The 14,511-nt window shown below is 35.5% G+C and overlaps 1 protein-coding gene and 1 long non-coding RNA gene across 12 annotated transcripts in view; one reads left to right on the top strand and one right to left on the bottom strand.

Moving 5' to 3' along the window:
- SPAG16 (sperm associated antigen 16) overlaps window positions 1-14,511 on the top strand; it is a 911,935-nt gene that overhangs the window by 70,556 nt on the left and 826,868 nt on the right. The gene's annotated exons all lie outside the window — the stretch shown is intronic.
- Window positions 1-14,511, bottom strand: part of LOC144305924 (uncharacterized) — a 38,988-nt gene that overhangs the window by 21,109 nt on the left and 3,368 nt on the right. The window contains exons 4-5 of the long non-coding RNA XR_013372953.1: window positions 11,565-11,649; window positions 10,500-10,599 (exon numbers count right to left, since the gene is read on the bottom strand). This is a non-coding gene — a long non-coding RNA (uncharacterized LOC144305924). The remainder of the gene's footprint in view (window positions 1-10,499; window positions 10,600-11,564; window positions 11,650-14,511) is intronic.

Below are 14,511 nucleotides of genomic sequence, written 5' to 3'. Positions count from 1 at the left end.
GAAGAAAAGCTTTCAAGCTTTCACAGTTTAGTATGATGTTAGATGTTGGTTTCTTCCACATGGCCTTTACTGTGTTGAGGTATATCCCTTTTCTACTCAGTTAAATAATGTTTTTTTTTTCTTTTTTTCTTTTTTTTTATGAAAGGATGTGGAGCTTAGATGCTTTTCTTGCATCTTTTAAGATGATCGTATGATTTTTTTTTATCTTTCATTCTATTAATATGGTATCACATTTGTTGATCATATTGTCAAACTGTCTTTGTATCCTGGGGATAAATCCCACTTGATCATGGTATATGATTCTTTAAGTGTATTGTTGAATTCAGTTTGCTAGTATTTTATTTGAGATATTTGCATCTTTCTTCATCAAGGATATTGGTGTATTCATCAAGAATATTGAAGTATTCTGTCCTAGTTTTGGTAGAAGGGTAATGTCTGGCCTCATAAGATGAGTTTAGAAGTATACCATCCTCTTCAGTTTTTTGGAAGATTTTTAGAAGGATTGGCATTAATTTTTCTTTAAATGTTTGATAGAATTCATCATTGAAACCATCTGGTCCTGACCTTTTCTGTTAGGAGGTTTTTGATTACTGATTCAAAATCCCCATTTGTTATTTGTCTGTTCAGATTTTCCATTTCCATATGATTCGGTCTTGGTAGGTTGTATATTTATTGGGATTTATCCATTTCTTCTAGGTTATCCAGTTTTTTGGCGTGTAATTATGCATTGCAGTCTCTTATGATCCTGTGTATTTCTATGCTCAGTTTAATATTTTCATTTCTTATTTTCTTTCATTTCTAATTTTTTTGAGTTTTTGCCTTAGTTGAGCTAAGGGTTTGTCAATTTTATCTTTTCAAAAAAACCCACTGTTAATTTTCATCTTTTTCGTTGTTTTTATGGTCTGTATTTCATTTATTTTTTTTCTTTGATCCTACTATTTTCTTCCTTCTGCTAATTTTGGGCTTAATTTTTCCTCTTTCTTCTAGTTCTTTGAGGTATAAAGTTAGCTTGATAATTTGAGATCATTCTTTTTTCTTAATAAATGTATTTGCCACTATAAACTGCTTTTACAGCATCCCATAGATTTTTGTGTGTTGTTTCCATTTTCATTTTTTTGAAGAATTTTTTTTTATTTCACTTTTTTAAAAGATTTTTTTTCTGGGGAGAGAGCACACACACATGAGTTGGGTCATATAGAGAGGGTGAAGCAGACTCCCCACTGAGATAGAGCCTGACCTGGGGCTTGATTCCAGGACCCTGGGATCATGATCTGAGCTGAAGTCAGATGCTTAACTGACTGAGTCACCCAGGTGCTTCTGTTTCACTTTTGATTTCTTCTTCAACCCATTGGGTTGTTCAGGAGCGCATTTAGTCTGTTTTTGGCTCAGGTCATGATCCCAGAGTCCTGGGATCAAGCCCCACATCTGACTCCCTGTTAATGGGGAGTCTGCTTCTGCCATTGCCCCTCCCCTCCACTCATGCACTCTCTCTGGCTTTCTCTCTCTCTCTCTCTCTCTCTCTCTCTCAAATAAATAAATAAAATCTTTAATAAAAAAATGTGATTCAAGTCTGAAGTTTTCTTGTTGATTATCTGTCTGGATGATCTATCCATTGAAGAAAGTGAAATATTGAAGCCTCTTATTGTGGTCTACTTATCCCTTCAAATCTGTTGATTTTTGCTTAATATGTTTTAATGCTTTGATGCTGTATGTATACATATTTGCAGTTGTTCTATCTTCTTGATGAACTGATCTTTTTAGCACTGTATAATGGCCATCTCTGTCTCTTGATACTATTTTTGGCTTAAATTCTATTTTGTCGGGCAGCCCCGGTGGCAGCGGTTTGGCCCCGCCTGAAGCCTGAGGTGTGGTCCTGGAGACCCAGGATTGATTCCCACGTCGGGCTCCCTGCATGGAGCCTGCTTCTCCCTGTGTCTCCCTGCCTGTGTCTCTGCCTCTCTCTCTCTGTGTCTATGAATAGATAAATAAAATCTTTAAAAAAATTCTATTTTGTCTGATATCATTATATCCTTGCTTTCTTTTGGGTTCCACTTACGTATAATATCTTTTTCCATCCCTTTACTCTGAGCCTATGGGTATCCTTAAAGCTGAGGTGAGCCTCTGGGTCTTGTTTCTTTATCCATTGACTCACGATATATCTTTTGATTGAAGAATTCAGTCCATTTACATTTGGAGTAATCATTGATATATAAGGACTTACTAATGTCTCCCAACTAATTGCTTTTTGGCTATTTTGTAGTTTTATTGTTCCTTTTTCCTTTCTTGCTGGCTACCTTTGTGAATTGGTGGTTTTCTATGATGGCATTCTCTGATTCCTTTATCTTTATCTCTTGTGAATCTACTGTAAGTTTTTGCTTTGTGGTTACCATGAGACTTACATAAAAATGCAAAAGGTATAATAGTCTATTTTATGTTGATAGTGACTTAACTTTGATAACAGAAAAAACCTTTACCCTTTTACCTCCCACCCCTTTATATTTTAATGACACAGTTTACATCTTTTTATATTGTGTATTTGTTAAGAAATTATAGTAGCTATAGTTATTTTTAATGCTCTTTTCCTTTCACTTTTATAATACAGTTAACTGGTTACCATATCATCATATTACAGAATTAGAGTTTTCTAAATCTGACTTGTATTTGTCTTTAGCAGTGTGTTATGTATTTTGACAAGTTTTTATGTTCCTAATTAGTGTCTTTTTATTTCTGCTTGAAGAACTCCTTTTAGGATTTATTAGCCACATTTAGTGGTGATGAACTCCCTCAGCTTTTATTTGTTTGCTAAAGTATTCTCATTTCTGAAAGGTAGCTGGATAGAATGTTTTTGGCTGGCAGTTTGTTTTTTGCAGAACTTTTACTGTATGATTCCACTTTCAATTGTTCTATAAGATTTCTGCTAAGAAATCCGCTTATAGCCTAAAGTGGTGCCTTTGTAGTTGTAATATTATTTCCTTTTGCTACTTTTAGGATTCTTTGTCTTTGATTTTTGACAGTTTCATTATAATGTATCTTAGAGAAGACTATTTTGAATTGAAATAATGAGGTAATCTATTAGCTTCATGAACTTGAATGGGCATGTTTCTCCCCAGGGTTGGAAAGTTCTTAGCTGTTATTTCTTTAAATAAACTTTCTGGCCCCTTCTCCCACTCTTTTTCTGGAATTCCAATAATTCTAATATTGGTTCTTTTAATGGCATTCCATAGGTCATGTGTACTTTCTTCACTCTTGTTCATTCTTTTCTCTTTGTTCTTCTCTTACTGGGTTATTTAAATATTCCTATCTTTTAACTCATCTATTCTTTCTTCTGTTTGGTGTATTCTGATGTTGATGTTCTCTATTGAATTTTTCATTTCATTCATTGAATTCTTCACTCCAGAATTTCTGTTTGGTACTTTTCTGTTTCTTACTGTGTTAAATTTCATTTCTGTTTATGTGTTCATTCTAACTTTTGTTGAATTTTCTCTGTTTCTCGAGCTCATTGAATTTCCTCAGAATAGCTATTTTGTATTCTTTATTGGGCAAATTGCAGATCTCAGTATCTTTGGATTTGTTTACTGGAAGAGTCTAGTGCTCTTTTGGTGATGTCATGTTTTCTTGATTCTTTGTGTTCCTTGAAGTTTTGCATTACTGTTTTCACATTTGAAATAACAGTCACTTCCTTCAGTCTTCACTAGTTGCATTCAGGTTGCAGATGCGTTTTAGTGTATTTCAAAGAAGTAAGCCTTTGGAATACAATCATAAAATCAACTTTATTTATGTAACCTGCAGTTCTTTAAACTACTTAGTGGAGGTGATTCCTCCCTTCTCTCTGGGTGAAAATTTAGTGCAGTCTTCATTGACATTCTTAATTTTATGTTGACTTTAGATTGCAAAATATAGCCTCACATCAGTAATTAAAGTTATATAGCTTTGTGTAATATCAGAGCTCCACATATTATATGACTTAAGTCTCTCATTTTCCAGCTGGGACCTTCTTTGGTCTAGATACTTTCAGAGCAGGAGAGGCAGTGGTAGTAGTGGTATGTGGTCTTTTCTATTTCTTTTCCCTTTCTTCCAATTTGTTAATTGGCATGGTTGAAATTGGAAGAGGGAGGGACTGTAGAGGAATAGAAAAGTTATCATTTGACTCAGGCCACCCTATGATGGTTTAGGGTTCTCTGTATCTGGAAGATATGGAAATCTGTTGCTCTCCTGGGCACTATCATGAGTTCTTCCACTCCTCTAAGGAACTTCCTTTCCTGGCCCAGTGCTTCCCTTTAGGCCAGCTTCCATATCTATACCCCTAGTGGTACACTTTATAGTTTCTTTCTACTTGGGTCTCTTTTCCCTGCCAGGCTACCCTTACATATTTTTAAAAACCAATTTTAGGACGATATTTCTACTAGTGTCACATTATGGTCCCTGGGTTTCATTCCTGTGTTATCCATTGTTATGAGGGGCTTGCATTATTTCCCCTTAGTAAGCTCTTTACCTTGCTGTTGTGGACTGCACATTTGACACGGATCTGTTGTGCTTTCTAGCTGCAAAGAACAAACATTCAGCTCCCAACAGGCCCTGCTAGTGGCCCTTGCACTGGGTTTGCAACTATGATATTCTTGCCCTTTGCCCCTCTTGGAGGAGGGGTAGGACACACATGAGGGATTTCTCTAAAGAAATCCTTCTCACTCTCCATCCTCTTAACCCTCCTCTATTTTTAAAGTGTGTAAAAGGTTGAAAAGAGTCAACTGTTTTTAGTTAAATCTTTTAAAATTTTTGCAGATGGCCTAATACTTCCATTGGACTATAGAAAATATTGTATCTTGGTGCTTTAGCGAAACTTTTAATTTAATATTCTAATCATTCTTTACTGTATATCTTTTAGGATTTTAATTATTTAAATGTTGTCAAATTTCAGCTGAACATAGCTTGATGAAGCTTTTATTTATTTGTGTCTGTTTTTCCTGTCTCTCATAACACAGAGAACCTTATAGTTTTAAGACTGGTGTTCTTCTTTAGCTCTCAGATTTTTTTCTATTTCTTTCTTTCTTTCTTTCTTTCTTTCTTTCTTTCTTTCTTTCTTTCTTTCTTTCTTTCTCTTTCTTTCTTTCTTTCTTTCTTTCTTTCTTTCTTTCTTTCTCTCTCTCTCTCTCTTCTTTCTTTCTTTCTCTTCTTTCTTTCTTTCTTTCTTTCTTTCTTTCTTTCTTTCTTTCTTTCTTCTTTCTTTCTTTCTCTTTTTTAACATATTGAATCCATAGTTTCTTTTTGCTTTTTGTGAAATTCCTAATAGATAAATTTAGACTTATAGTCAATATTTCATAAACCTTAACTTTTTTTTGCCATATTTTCCATCTCTTTGTATATTTTGCATTCTGATATGTCTTCTTTTTTAAAGATTTTATTTATTTATTTGAGAGGAGAAAGCGAGAGAGAGAGAGCGCACACAGGGAGAAGGACAGGGACTGAGGGAGATGTGGACTCCCTGCCCAATGCAGGGCTGGATCCCAGGACCCTGTGATCATGAGCTGAGCTGAAGGCAGACACTTAACCAACTGAACCACACAGGTGCCCCTCATACTGATATATCTTCTAAACTTTACCTTCTCAACTGCTTAGGAATTGGTTTATCTGATTTATTACCATCAATCCACTGAATTTGTTATTTTGAGAATTCTGTTCTCCACTTCCAGGATTATTTCTTGATCTTAGGGGAAAGGCTCCCAGTGCTTCCCCATTGAGAATGATATTTGCTGTGGGCTTTTCATAGATGGCTTTTAAGATACTGAGGAATGTTCCCTGTATCCCTACACTCTGAAGAGTTTTGATCAGGAATGGATGCTGTATTTTTTCAAATGCTTTCTCTGCATCTATTGAGAGGATCATACAGTTCTTGTTTTTTCTCTTGTTGATATGATTTATCAAGTTGATTACTTTACGAGTGTTGAACCAGCCTTGCATCCTGGGGATAAATCCCACTTGGTCATGGTGAACAATCTTCTTAATGTACTGTTGTATCCTATTGACTAGTATCTTGTTGAGAATTTTGATATCATGAACATGACAGGGATGTCCACTCTCACCACTGCTATTCAACATAGTACTAGAAACCCTAGCCTCAGCAATCAGACAATAAAAAGAAGTAAAAGGCATTCAAATTGGCAAAGAAGTCAAACTCTCCCTCTGCAGATGACATGATGCTATATGTAGAAAACCCAAAAGACTTCACCCCAAGATTGCTAGAACTCATACAGCAATTTGACAGGGTGGCAGGATACAAAATCAATGCCCAGAAATCAGTGGCATTTCAATACACTAACAATGAAACTGAAGAAAGAGAAATAAAGAAGTCAATCCCATTTACAATTGCATCCCAAATCACCTAAGATACCTAGGAATAAACCTAACCAAAGAGGTAAAGGATCTATACCCTAAAAAGTACATAACACTTCTGAAAGAAACTGAGGAAGACACAAAGAGATGGAAAAATATTCCATGCTCATGGATTAGAAGAATAACTATTATGAAAATGTCAATGCTACCCAGGGCAATTTACACGTTCAATGCCATCCCTATCAAAATACCATGGACTTTCTTCAGAGAGTTGGAACAAATCACCTTAAGATTTGTTTGGAATCAGAGGAGATGCCGAAGAGCCAGGGGAGTATTGAAAAAGAAAACCAGAGCCGGGGGCATCACAATGCCAGATTTCAGGTTGTACTACAAAGCTGTGAACATCAAGACAGTGTGGTACTGGCACAAAAACAGATACATAGATCAATGGAACAGAATAGAGAGCCCAGAAATGGGTCCTCAACTGTATGGTCAACTAATATTCGACAAAGCAGGAAAGACTATCCACTGGAAAAAGGACAGTCTCTCCAATAAATGGTGTTGGGAAAACTGGACAGCCATGTGCAGAAGAATGAAACTAGACCATTCTCTTACACTGGACACAAAGATAAACTTAAAATGGATGAAAGATCTAAATGTGAGACCAAAATCCATCAAAATCCTAGAGAAGAACACAGGCAAGACCCTTTTTGAATTTGGCCACAGCAACTTCTTGCAAGATACATATAGGAAAGCAAGGGAAACAAAAGCAAAAATGAACTATTGGGACTTCATCAAGATCAAAAGCTTCTGCACAGCAAAAGAAACAGTCAACAAAACTAAAAGACAACCTACGGAATGGGAGAAGATATTTGCAAATGACCTATCAGATAAAGGGCTAGTATCCAAGATCTATAAAGAACTTATGAAACTCAACAGCAGAGAAACAAACTATCCAATCATAAAATGGGCAAAAGACATGAACAGAAATTTCACCAAAGAAGACATAGACATGGCCAACAAGCACATGAGAAAATGCTCCACATCACTTGCCATCAGAGAAATACAAATCAAAACCACAATGAGATACCACCTCACACCAGTGAGAATGGGGAAAATTAACAAGACAGGAAACAGCAAATGTTGGAGAGGATGTGGAGAAAGGGGAAACACTCTTGCTGGTGGGAATGTGAACTGGAGCAGCCACTCTGGAAAACTGTGTGGAGGTTCCTCAAAGATTTGAAAATAGACCTGCCCTACGACCCAGCAATTGCACTGCTGGGGATTTACCCCAAAGATACAGATGCAGTGAAACGCCGGGACACCTGCACCCCGATGTTTATAGCAGCAGTGTCCACAATAGCCAAACTGTGGAAGGAGCCTCGGTGTCCATCTAAAGTTGAATGAATAAAGAGGATGTGGTCTATGTATACAAAGGAATATTCCTCAGCTATTAGAAACGACAAATACCCACCATTTGCTTTGACGTGGATGGAACTGGAGGGTATGATGCTGAGTGAAGTAAGTCAATCGGAGAAGGACAAACACTATATTGTCTCATTCAGGGAATATAAAAAATAGTGAAAGGGAATAAAGGGGAAAGGAGAGAAAATGAGTGGGAAATATCAGAGAGGGTGACTGAACATGAAAGACTCCTAACTCTGGGAAACGAACAAGGGGTAGTGGAAGGGAGGTGGGCAGGGGGTTGGGGTGTCAGGGTAACGGGCACTGAGGGGGGCACTGGGTGTTATGCTATATGTTGGCAAATTGAATTCCAATAAAAAATACACCAAAAAATAAAAAGGATGTGATGAATTTGTATACTCTATATAATCAAAATATTTTCTTGTGGCACTGATTTCTATCATTCCCACAGGATTGTTTTGCTTGTGGTTTACTCTCTTGGTAGAGTTCAGAAAGTCTAGGGCTTCCACTTCACCCTTACTACCATAGTAATATTTACTTTGTAAATCAGGAGCCAATGAATAGATTTTACTAATTGACTAATACGTTTAGTCCAGGTATACAATTAGAAACCAGGTATACAATTAGAAACCAGTCCATAAGCCTACTGGTATTACTGTGAAACAAACTTGGTTCAAAACACCATTTATCAGGAGGCTCTCATTAGCCCCTAGTTTAACTGTTGGATGTGTTTTTGTGTCCCCAGGAAAGGGCATCCATTCAAAGCTAATGTCTATCTCTAAAAGGTCTGAGGTAAAAGACTTTCCCTTGTAAATGACTGCTGTACCTTTGGGGAAGGCTTAAAGGAAGATTTATAGTCAGATTTTGGTTTTCTTGAATGAATCCTGTATGATATAATGAAAACATTTTTTTTTTTCAGTGAAAACGAATCACTAATCACTGTATAATGTAAGAGGGGAGGGAGGGACAAAATGGGTGAAGAAGAATGGGAGATACAGGCTTCCAGTTACATAATGAATAAGCCATAGGAATAAGAGGTAAAGTATAGGGAATATAATCAATGGTATTAATATTGTATGGTGACAGATAATAGCTACACTTGTGGAGAGTATAGTATAATGACTTTCTTGAATCACTACATTGTGTATATTGTGTGCCAAATACACTCAAATAAAAAAAATAAAAAAAAATTTAAAATTTAAGGTTTTAAAAGTCAAAATGGAGGAGCATCTGGGTGGCTGAGTCCATTAAGTGTCTGACTATTGATTTCAGCTCAGGTCATTATCTCGGGATCCTAGGATCGCACCCTGCATCAGTCTCCCCCACTCAACAGGGAGTCTATTCAAGGATTCTCTTTCTCTCTCTCTTCTGCTCTCTCTTCAATAAATAAATCTTTAAAAACTCAAAATGTAAGAGGTCCCATATAATAAGTCTACTACCAGATGACTGTTTCTTCATGGTAAAGCACTATAACAAGGTTCTATGTTGAATTCTGCTCTTGGCAAGCTGAACATTCAGCATCGAGAGGTAGCTGGATCAACTTCGCTTAGGGGAAGTCCCTGTTACTAAGCTTATGTATAGTTTCCATTCTTGATATGATAGCTTCTTGGTCCAAAGCGGCTGAGAGTCCAAGGAAAAAGGACAACATTCATAGGATAAGGCATATTTTCCACATGATTATTGAAAATCTCATCCGTAGTGGATGTCTTTTAATGAGTATACCCATTGTACACAAATTCTCGCATACTTTCCCATTTTTAAGAGGTCCAACCACTAACCATTTCTCTAGATCTTATATCAGATTTTCCAATCTAATTCTTTCTACAAATCCCTAACCAATAAACCAAACTGATAGCCACTATTGATAAATAAATACAGATTCATTCCCCCATAGCCCATTTCTCCTTCCAGCTAATGACTGGATGACCAGATATACTGTCCAAATTTCTGTTCATAGGAAGGTTTCCCATTCACCATTGTCTTTCAGAATCTCCCTTGGCAGAACTATATTCAATGACTGTCCACTGGTACAGTCACTGAATATAGCATGTTGTGTAAGCCCATCTAGAAACCAGGCTAATTTTTTTCTTTCTCTGTTATCTGATCATGATGAAGGCCATAGATACTGTAGGATATGTGGCATTAAAATACGAATAGAAGTTTGGAATTCTAAGCTCCTTCCTCATGCATTTTACTTGTGCTTTTCTGCTTTTCTTTTCAAGCACAATTTCAATTATAATCATTCCTTTTTAAGATGAATTGCTTCTTGCATGCCCAGAATCATGGCTTTAAGGACAGGTAACACTCCTGGTTCATAAACAACACATGTTAACTGCTACATATACATCTTTTAGCTAATACCCTCTCCCAGTTTGCAATATTATTTTAGGTTATCTTGGCCAGAGAAAGAAGCAATACCAGAGGATTTTACTTAGCATTTCCCACTATAGTACCTCTTACCCACAGGTCAAGAACTAATGTGAAAGTTCATCAAACTACCAAATATGTCATTTTCACTTACTTACTTGGAGACCTAGGAAATGACTGACCACCATTTGTGTTCATGAGTCCTGTCTCCCTGTGACCCAGACCTAGGCCAATACTCTATTATCTGGTCACCATATTCCTCAACTCTACTGATGAGGGGTATCATAACATTGAAGTCCCTGAGTATCAATACCATGCTAGAACCTGTGTCAATAGTCTCAACATGTTGGCATATTTCTTCTTCTCTGGTGTATAGTTACCTGAGTAAATCATTATACACTTGCCATGGTGTTGCAGGTAACTTCTTCCTGGAGACCTGGCCACTTCTTTAGTCAGTAGGTTCAGTATCTGAAAAACTGGCTGAAGTTTGGAAACCAGGTAAGATATTGTGAGTTTTATGGAGTGACTGCCCTTAGCATCCTAATAATTCATCCTTGATGTCATTTGTTACAGATTGGGAATAAGCCTTGTTGGTTTCCCATCTTCCTGGCTTTTGAGAATATTATGTTGTATTAACTATCACCCTAGGTCTCTGTGGATTAGGCTCTCCTGACAGTTACTCTGCACCTTTCCATCATTGTGCCTACTGTGCTTTTGACCTGTGAGTGCTCCCACCTGGCCTCTCTTTTATCAGGCTCCTATCATCCCCATTGCTTTTAAGAAGCCTCATTCTCTAATAATATGTACCATTATTCTAGAGGAGAGCCACAACTGAACTTCTCAGTGATGTAGCTGCCCCTCCTACAGTTACAATCCTTAATACTTTTGTAGTTGGTGTATCTTCTGGTCATTCTGTGGCTATCTCATGGGCTCTTTAGCCTTGCGTGGTATAATCACTCTCACATGCTCACTTCTTTCTTTTGATCCTTCTTGTATTCTTTGTCATACATGATAGTTTTGGCATGTCTACTTCATTTAGTTGGGCCATAATTTTTTTCAAAGTTTGCAAGAGCTATCCTAACGTCATATTAACATGGGGGTCCTTGCCAGGATACTAATCCATAGGAAAATGCTTTAATATTAATAAACTTTCCCTTGTCCAACTTTATGTTCTATCTCCCTGTTTCAAAAGCCTCAGGATTCAGACCTACATGTATTTTCCTGACACTCATAGGTTCATATTGGCTAGTTCCTGCAGTTCCTTTGGGTTTAGTTCTTTTTTTCTTTTAACAGAGGCAATACTTCCCTGGCTAGGTTTTATTGTGACTTAAATGGATTTCAGTTAGTTAGCCAGGAAGAAAGCAGAGAATATATTGTAAGAGTAGAATGAGTTGTCTTGCAAGGCAGAGGATAAAATTGCCTTTGATCAAGGAAGGCATACTAACCTTTAACAGGGAGAAACAGGTTATTTTTGCAGGTCCAGAGAGTTCAGGGAAATCTGAAGACTCAGGATTTTCCAGTTTCAGATTTCTACGAAGTAATATCTACTATAAATGTTTTTCCTCATGATTTTCAATAAAATTATGCTTTTACTATCAAAATAAAACTTTAAAAAGATTATTTTATAAGTACCATAGATGGCTCAAATTAAATTGGATTGTATCCTGAAACTCTTTTTGGAACTCAGAATAAATTAATATACCCCATAAAATCTTTGTTATAATTAGAGTTAGGTTTTTTTTAAATGACTTTCCTAACTTATAATCTATTTTCAATATAATTTCTTTGCTGATGATTTTCACATATTCATATTACCATATTGTACCTTTATAGCAATAATTTAGCTATCTATGGGAATTTCTATTTTGAATTATTTACCATTACCTCAAAATTAACATGGCTTAATTTATAAATCTCATCTTATTTCCCAAATAGGCTAATTTCTTCATTTTTGAAATGACTTTCAATAGAGTCTGCATTCTACCAATTCATTCAGTTTAAAATTATGGCATCATCTTTGATTGTATCCTTCTGGTGTCTCCCAGTCTCTCATTAGTGCTGTTCTCACACTTCTTGACAAGTTCTGAGTTTCTAAATGGGGATGGAGGTGGGGAGTGGAGAACTAGGAGCTGATATCTTATTGGAAAGGGCTAAGGAATTTACCTAGAAATTTCACTTGCAGAACAAATTTACTTGAGTTAAATGTTTATTTTGGTTGGGTTTGGGGGAACTGGTGGAGATTATGAAGGATTTCCTTTAAAAACCACCCAAACCACCAATTTCATTGCTTCTTTATCCTTTTAATTTTTCTTCCCACTCTTCTAAAACTGGTCTTCATAGACTACCTTAGCGGCTTTCTAGATTGTCCTCTAATAGTCCCCTTTGTGTGACATTAAATATATCTTTCTGAAACTTGCTACTATATACTGATCTTCTTTGGACGATTTTATTTCTTTACTTCTCAAACTAGTTACATATGTGACTTTCTGATATACCATATAAATTACATTATATATTTCTATAACATTATAAAATCACTTCTATAAAGTTAGTAAGAGATTATATTTGGAGCATCTGGCTGGCCCAGTGGGAGCAGGTGACTCTTGATCTTGGGGTTGAGTTTGAGCCCCACATTGGGCATAAAGATACTTAAAAATAAAATCTTTTAAGGGATCCCTGGGTGGCGCAGCGGTTTGGCGCCTGCCTTTGGCCCAGGGCGCGATCCTGGAGACCCGGGATTGAATCCCACGTCGGGCTCCCGGTGCATGGGGCCTGCTTCTCCCTCTGCCTGTGTCTCTGCCTCTCTCTCTCTCTGTGACTATCATAAATAAATAAAAATAAAAAATAAAAAAAAATAAAATCTTTTAAAAATGAGATTATATTTTAAAGCTAATTCTTATGGTTTAAACTATTTTTCTTGAATTAAGGAAACAATTCGTGTCAATACTGGGAAAGCAGTTTTCTCCTGTCTTTAAGATAATTAGTGGGTTACTAAAATAGTCAATGGGTTAGTTTTTGTAACGATAACTATACATTATAACATAATTTCCTTATGTCTGGGAAATATATGTTACTATAAAGGAATTGAGAGCCATTGTGAAATTAATTGTACTTTGCAAACACATAAGTCCCAGTTAAGAGAAAAAATTACTACTTTGTTGAGACTTTGAATGGCTATTATACATGCAAAACTTTAAATGTGCCAACATATTTATTAAAGAGAAGTAGAATCAAACAATTCCATATAGACTTTAATAGTTTTGAAAAGTATATTTATATGTAGAATTTATTTTTAATTGCAGAGAGGAAAAAAGAATAATGTGACATCCACTAAATTCATGATTCTCTGAAGAGTTAAATTTGAAGCATGCAATTATAATTTTTATATTTTATAATTTTTATATATTAAAAACCTACATACCTTGTGTCTTGACCTATATATTCAGTGATCATGCAGGAAAAATTAAAAACAAAACAAAGTATTTCAAGAAAGTGAGGAGTAAATTAAAAAAGATAAGGGGCTGCTACCTTTTCCTTCCATCTTTTTACTGCCTTATTTAATGCTTATTCTCTTAGATTGTAGTACAGACATGCTTTTCTAAATGAAAAAAATCCTATCTAGGTTACTATGCTTCTGCATGTAAAAAAATTTGGTCTAATACCCCCTGTATGAAACCCTGTTTCAAAGTTTGTAAAGATATTATTAAAAAAATAGGCATTTCTTTTCCAGATGAATAGGAACAGAGGATATGTTGAAAATAATATATAAATATAATATGTACAATAAAATTTCATAATATTTTATAAGTTAAGTCTTCAAATGTTAAAGGTTAAAAAAACAAAATTCTGACTAATTTGGGAAATAGTCATATTATTTTCTTAAAGAAACTTAAAAATTTTATTAAAGGAGTAATTTAAAAACCTATACTAATTTTTTTTTATATTATTTACCCTGGCAACATCTGGTTTAGCTTATTGTAAGAAAAATCTTTAGGTAAAATTTAAATGTTCCGTTAAAATAGTTTTCAATTACAATTGACATTTCATCACCCTATTTTTAATCATTTAGTTTTCTAAGTTTATTAATCAATAATACCTGTTACATAAGAATGGCTTTTCACATTAGCTTATACTACCAATTTGACTATTAAAGTACTTTCTCATAAGCTGTGGATGAATTTTCATATTTTCCTACTTATCTTAACTTCTTTTACATATTCAGAAATTTTATACATATGTATATATATATATATATTTTTTTTTTTGTTAAAGGAGTAAAAACGATATATTTTAGCTTTGATTTAGTACTTGCATAGCTATCCTCACATAAGTTAACAATTGTAATCCTTTTTCCTTCTGCACAGCATCTGTTAACATACTGTAGCATTCACT

Source organism: Canis aureus, chromosome 36, assembly GCF_053574225.1.
Source record: "Canis aureus isolate CA01 chromosome 36, VMU_Caureus_v.1.0, whole genome shotgun sequence".
Taxonomy (NCBI): Eukaryota; Metazoa; Chordata; class Mammalia; order Carnivora; family Canidae; genus Canis; species Canis aureus.
Note: the sequence above shows the minus strand (reverse complement) of the source record. Positions and strands in the feature narration are given on the sequence as shown.